Source organism: Sapajus apella, unplaced genomic scaffold (genome assembly GCF_009761245.1).
Source record: "Sapajus apella isolate SASKATOON/1434 unplaced genomic scaffold, GSC_monkey_1.0 scaffold3632, whole genome shotgun sequence".
Classification (NCBI taxonomy): Eukaryota; Metazoa; Chordata; class Mammalia; order Primates; family Cebidae; genus Sapajus; species Sapajus apella.
The window spans coordinates 1-6,082 of record NW_022440558.1 but is presented as its reverse complement, the minus strand read 5'-3'; the positions used below and the strand labels follow the sequence as shown (position 1 = coordinate 6,082).

General features: G+C 51.4%; 1 pseudogene; it reads right to left on the bottom strand.

Moving 5' to 3' along the window:
* Positions 1-5,381: 5,381 nt before the first annotated feature.
* On the bottom strand, positions 5,382-5,868 carry LOC116547576 (annotated as a pseudogene).
* Positions 5,869-6,082: the final 214 nt, after the last annotated feature.

Sequence of the window (6,082 nt, the reverse complement as noted above, 5' to 3'; positions counted from 1 at the left end):
GCTACCGTGCCCAGCCTCAGTTTTTATATTTAACCTGCCCTGTATTGATGGGTGCTGACATTTTTTCCAGTATTTCACTATCACATGCTTCAGTGACAATGTGTGCAAAGGGGTGAGTTTCACTGGGGTCCCCACCTAGAAGTGGAGTTGCTGGGTAGTGAGATGTGAGCATCTTCAATTTTCCTAGGGTCCTATATTCTTTCTACTGCATCTCCCTGCCTCCCAGAAGAGGAAAGCCTCTCTCCACGGCCACCATAGCAGACGGCAGGAACTGCCAGGGCTTTGCCCACACCGGCTGCCTGCCCCACCCGCCTGCCCTCCCTTGTTCTGGCAGATTAATGGTGACCTGTGACCCTGACAGGCTGGCCACACTCCAGGCCAATTTCAGCCTGCCGAGCGGAGTCCCAGGGGTGGTCAGGGCCTGGGGATGTGTTAGCCAGATGGGCCTTGGAGGTCTCGGGTTGGCTTATCCCAGGAGGCAGAGCAGGTGGGCAGCCCTCAGCAACACCCCCATCATTCTCCCCATCATGCATCACTGGGCTGGAGCTGGAGCCAGATGGTGGGGATGGGGCGGCTTGCAGCTTCTGCCCTGACAAAGGATCCTCTATTCTGCACCCCCACCCTGACCCTGACCAGCTTGGCTAGTCTGGTCTCTGGCTGCCCAATCGCTCTCAGCCCTGGCCTGTCCTGCCCTGGCGTGTCTTTCTGCTGAGACCTTCTCTTCCCCATCCTGTTTGTGGAGGAAGTCTGCAGTGTTCCTGGAGAGCCTTGGACTTGGAAACTCACTTACCATCAACTTGAGAATGGGCAGGTAGAACCAAAGCAGCGTGGCCCTGTGGTTATAACAGGTCACAGACTCAAATGCAGTAATAGGATTAAGTGCAATGGGCCAGGTGGCAAACTGGTGCCTGGCTCTCAGTGAGCCCTTATCAACAGCTTCTGTGACTGCAATGAATGGGGAAACTGAGGCCTAGAGGGGAGGGTGCTTGCAGAAGAGCCTCATGGTCAGGAGGTTAGGCTTGGGAGTCAGGCCTAATGCATTAATCCAGATCTGCTACTGAGAGTGAGTTCTTGGGCAGATCACCTAAGCTTTCAGTTTCCCCAGCTGAAATGCGGCCCCCTGAGGCCTCATCATAGAGAACCTCATCGTGAGGATGAGGAAGGATAATGAGGCCTCATCCTGAGGATGAGGAAGGATAATGCAGTGAAGCCATCTGGTACATAGTAAGGACTCAGCGTGTGCGTCCTGAACCTCATCATCCTCGATTCCTGCCTTGATTCCTTCCCTCCTTCCTTCCTTCCTTCCTTCCTTCCTTCCTTCCTTCCTTCCTTCCTTCCTTCCTTCCTTTCCTCCCTCCCTCCCTCCCTCCCTCCCTTCCTCTCTCCCTCTTTCTCTCTCTTTTTTTTTGACAGAGTCTTGCTCTGTTGCCCAGGCTGGAGTGCAGTGGTGTGATCTTGGCCCACTGCAACCTCCACCTCCCGGGTTCAAGTGATCCTCCTGCCTCAGCCTCCCACGTAGCTGAGATTACAGGTGCCCACCACCATCATCAAAGTTAGCCTGGCTAACTTTTATATTTTTGGTAGAGACAGAGTTTTGCCATGTTGGTCAGGCTGGTCTTGAACTCCTGACCACAAGTGATCTGCCTGCCTGCCTCAGTCTCCCAAAGTGCAGGGATTACAGGTATGTAGGTATGAGCCACCGAGCCGAGCCACCTTTTTTTTTTTTTTTTTTTTTTGAGACAGGGTCTCTTTCTGTCACCCACTCTGGAGTACAGTGATGCAATCTTGGCTCACTGCAACCTCTGCCTCCTGGGGTCAAAAGATCCTCGCACCTCAGCCTCCTGAGTGGCTAAGACTACAGGTGTGCGCTACCAGGCCCAGCTAATTTTTGATTTTTTGTAGAGACAGGGTTTCACTGTGTTACCCAGGCTGGTCTCGAAGTCCTGAGCTCAAGCGGTACTCCCACCTTGGCCTCCCAAAGAGCTGGGATTACAGGGGTGAGCCACAGCACCTGGCCCCTTTCTTTCTTTCGTTTCTTCCTTCCTTCTCTCTTTCACCATTTCTCAGAAGTGGGTGGTTCGAGGATTTTCCCTGACTTGGGAAGAACGCGCGAGAGCCCAGGCTGGTTGGGGAGGCAGGCAGGCCAGGACCAGCCGCAGGGCTGCAGCCGGGCCAGCACTCACGCAGGGCTGCCTCCAGGAATCCTCCCCACACACAGGGCCTGGGCACCTTTCAACAGGCTCCTTGCTGCTGAGCGAAGTCTATTAATATCAAAGTAACGAGGTAATTACTGTGATTTAGAAAAATTACTAGTGAATGCTTTTGAGGGAATTTCAGAGCAGGGAAGAGGGTGAGTGAAGCATCTGTGAGGAAAGGGATGCAGGGCTGTCAGGGATGAATCCTGAGGGTGAGTGAGCTCTAACCTGCGTGGGGCAGGGTGTGAGTGCTTGGAGGGGACCATGACAGTGTCATGCGTGTGCACGGGACTTTTGGAGTGAGTCATTGGGGAGGAGCATGTGTGGGGAGTGCGTGTAACCAGGGGGCAGGATTTTCAGGACCTAGGAGCTCCTTTACTTTGGCTGGTGCAGAACAGCAGATTCCAGGGTGAAGAACAAACCCTGGAGCCAGAGGCCAGCCCCTTTTCACAATCCAAGGCTCTGACTGTCCTTGGCTGATCTCCACCCATAGAATCCCCACAGCTCTGGCTAGGCGCGATGGCTCACGCCTGTAATCCAAACACTTTGGAGGCCAAGGCGGGCGGATCACCTGAGGTCGGGAGTTCAAGACCAGCCTGACCAACATGGTGAAACCCTGTCTTAAAAAAAAAAAAAAATTAATTCCCCCCAGCCCTGATGCCACCAGCCTGGAGAAGGGTTAGTTGAGAAAAGACCTCTCTGTATGAGGGAAACTGGGAAGAGCTCAGAAGCAGAGGTTGCAAAGAGTGACTCTTGGACTGGCAGCATGGTCATGTTGGATACAATGAGTTCTGAGCCGGGCGCAGTGCCTCACGCCTGTAATCCCAGCACTTTGGGAGGTCAAGGCGGGTTGGTAATGAGGTCAAGAGATCGAGACCATCCTGGTCAACATGGCGAAACCCGCTCTCTACTAAAAAAATACAAAAAATTAGCTGGGCATGGTGGCACGTGCCTGGAATCCCAGCTACTCAGGAGGCTGAGGCAGGAGAATTGCCTGAACCCAGGAGGCGGAGGCTGCGGTGAGCCGAGATCGTGCCATTGCACTCCAGCCTGGGTAACGAGAGCGAAACTCCGTCTCAAAAAAAAAAACAAAAACAAAAACAAAACAAAACAAAACAAAACAAAACAAAACAAAACAAAAACAATGAGTTCTGAATTTCTCTTCAAGGAATCAGGATGTCAGTATGTTCAGTTCTTTGTCCTCCATTTTAAAGTTTGACTTCCTTGTAGTTTCAGTAAACAACCATTTCCATCAGTTCTAATCACCTCTGCTCCCCTGGTCCCCTGCTCCGTCCTAACTCATCCCGGTCACCCGCTTTAATCTGAGTCACCCCTGCTTACCTTCTCTGACCTGTCCTTAACCATCCTTCCTGCCAGACTACCCACCCTGCCACTGAGGCTTGTACCTCTGCTCTCTTTAAAATAGCCTCTCAGAATTAGCCTAGACTGTGCAGTCTAAATCCAGCTGATAGGGGAATGACACAGCAGTAGGGGCGACCTCCATCAGGAATCAGAACCCTTTCCCCTTCCTTGTCCAGGTGTGTGCTTGCCATTTTTCCATCTGTGACCTGCATCCTTCTATAGAAGTAAATTGCCTTGGGCCAGGCATGGTGGCTCACGTCTGTAATTCCAGCACTTTGGGAGGCCGAGGCAGGTGGATCACCTGAGGTCAGGAGTTCGAAACCAGCCTGACCAACATGGTGAAACCTTGTCTCTACTGAAAAAAAAATGCAAAAATTAGTCAGGTGGTGGCGGGTGCCTGTAATCCCAGCTACTAGGGAGGCTGAGGCGGGAGAATCGCTTGAACCTGGGAGGTGGAGGTTGCAGTGAGCCGAGATGATGCCACTGCACTCCAGCCTGGGTGAAAAGAGTGAGACTCCATCTCAAAAGCAAACAAACAAAACCAGAAGTAAATTGCCTTGCTGAGGAAATTTATACTGGAGTGCTACTTCTTTTGTGACACCGAAAATTTACATGTTAACAGTCATCGCCTGGGAACTTGCTAACAATGCACATTCTCAGGCTGCTGCAGAGCCACTGAATCAGTAACCCTGGGGTGGGGACTGGCGATCTGCTGTCATCGTTGTTTTTGAAACTGAGTCTCACACCATTGCCCAGGCGATTCACCTGCCTCAGCCTCCAGAGTAGCTGGGACTACAGGTGCACACCACCACGCCCGACTAATTTTTTTATTTTGTATTTTAGTAGAGACAGGGTTTCACCATGTTGGCCAGGATGGTCTCCTGACCTTGCGATCCACCCGCCTTGGCCTCCCAAAGTGTTGGGATTACAGCTGTGAGCCACTGCACCTGGCCAGCTTTTTTTTTTTTTTTTTTTTAAAGATGGGGTTTCACCATGATGGCCAGGCTGGTCTTGAACTCCTGACCTCAGATGATCCACCCACCTCGGCCTCCCAAAGTGCTAGGATTACAGGCGTGAGCCACCGTGCCCGGCCCAACTTTTTAAATTTTTAGTAGAGATGAGGTCTCCCTACATTGCCAGGTTGGTCTTGAACTGCTGGGCTCAAGCAATCTCCTTACTTCATCCTTCCATAATGCTGGAGTTACACACATGAGCCATGGTGCCCCTGATGGTCAGTTTATTGAGGTGTTCATAGCCCTCTGCAGGTGTCTCCATGGCCATTATCTCAGCTGCCTTTTGGCTTCTCTTTCTTGTTAGGTCTTGGGGATGCCTGACGGCAACAGGTGTTATCACATCACCTCTGTCCACTGTACACTTTGAGGGGTCAGCAGTTTCACTGTAGGCTGAGTCACCTGTCATAAGTGACTCTATTTTGACATGTTTAGAATCATAAAACATTATTATCTATCACATAGGGAGTGGCAAGACAGTTTGGAAGAGTGGCTTTTTTTTTTTTTTTTTGAGATGGAATCTCTCGCTCTCCCTCCCAGGCTGGAGTGCAGTGGTGTGATCCTGCCGGTTTCAGGTGATTCTCCTGCCTTAGCCTCCCCAGTAGCTGGGATTACAGGCGTACCACCACACCCAGCTAATTTTTATATTTTTAGTAGAGACAGGTTTTTACCATGTTGGTCAGGCTGGTCTCGAAGTCCTGACCTTGTGATTTGCCTGCCTTGGCCTCTCAAAGTGCTAGGATTACAGGTGTGAGCCATTGTGCCCGGCCGGAATTGTGGCTTTTTTTTTTTTTTTTTTCTGAATGAGGCAATTTATTAATCCAGCATGGTTTGTTCTAAATGCTTCTTGTTAGCAGCTGCCACCTGTCCAGTGATTCTGTCCAGATCGTTCTGTCCCTGAGGTGTCAGTTTGCGGCCCACATCTTGGTCCTTTTCTGCCATTTTCAGCCCCTCCAGGGCTTGAAGGACCCAGCGGGCCACAATCTTGGAGCCTCGGCTGAAGGGGCTGGGCATGACGCTGTTTCTCTGACGTCCCCCAGAGATCTTGGTCATGGAGCCAACCCCAGTGCCACCCTGGAGGTACAGGTGCCATGCTGTGGAAGCAGCTTGCGTGTAGAACCAGTTTTCATTGTAGGGAGTAAGCTCTTTGTGCTTGGCCCCTTGACAGTGTCCACCCATTCAGGGACTTTCAGCTTCCCGGACTTTTTGAGAAAGGCTGCCAGAGCTCTGAAGAAATCCTGCGGGTTCACGTCTGTTACAGTAACTCCAGGCATCGTGCAGCCTCCTCACTACCAGCCAGGGGAAAGGGCAGAATTGTGGCTCTTAATCCGGATAGGCAGGCCCTAGTGTTGGTGGGGATCCCCCACTTGCTGGTCTCAAAGTCCTAAACTTAAGCGATTCTCCCATGTTGGCCTCCCAAAGTGCTGAGATTACGGGGGTGAGCCACTGTGCCTGGCCCCTTTCTTTAGTTTCTTACTCCTTCCTTCTCTGTTTTTTTTTTTTTAAATATATATA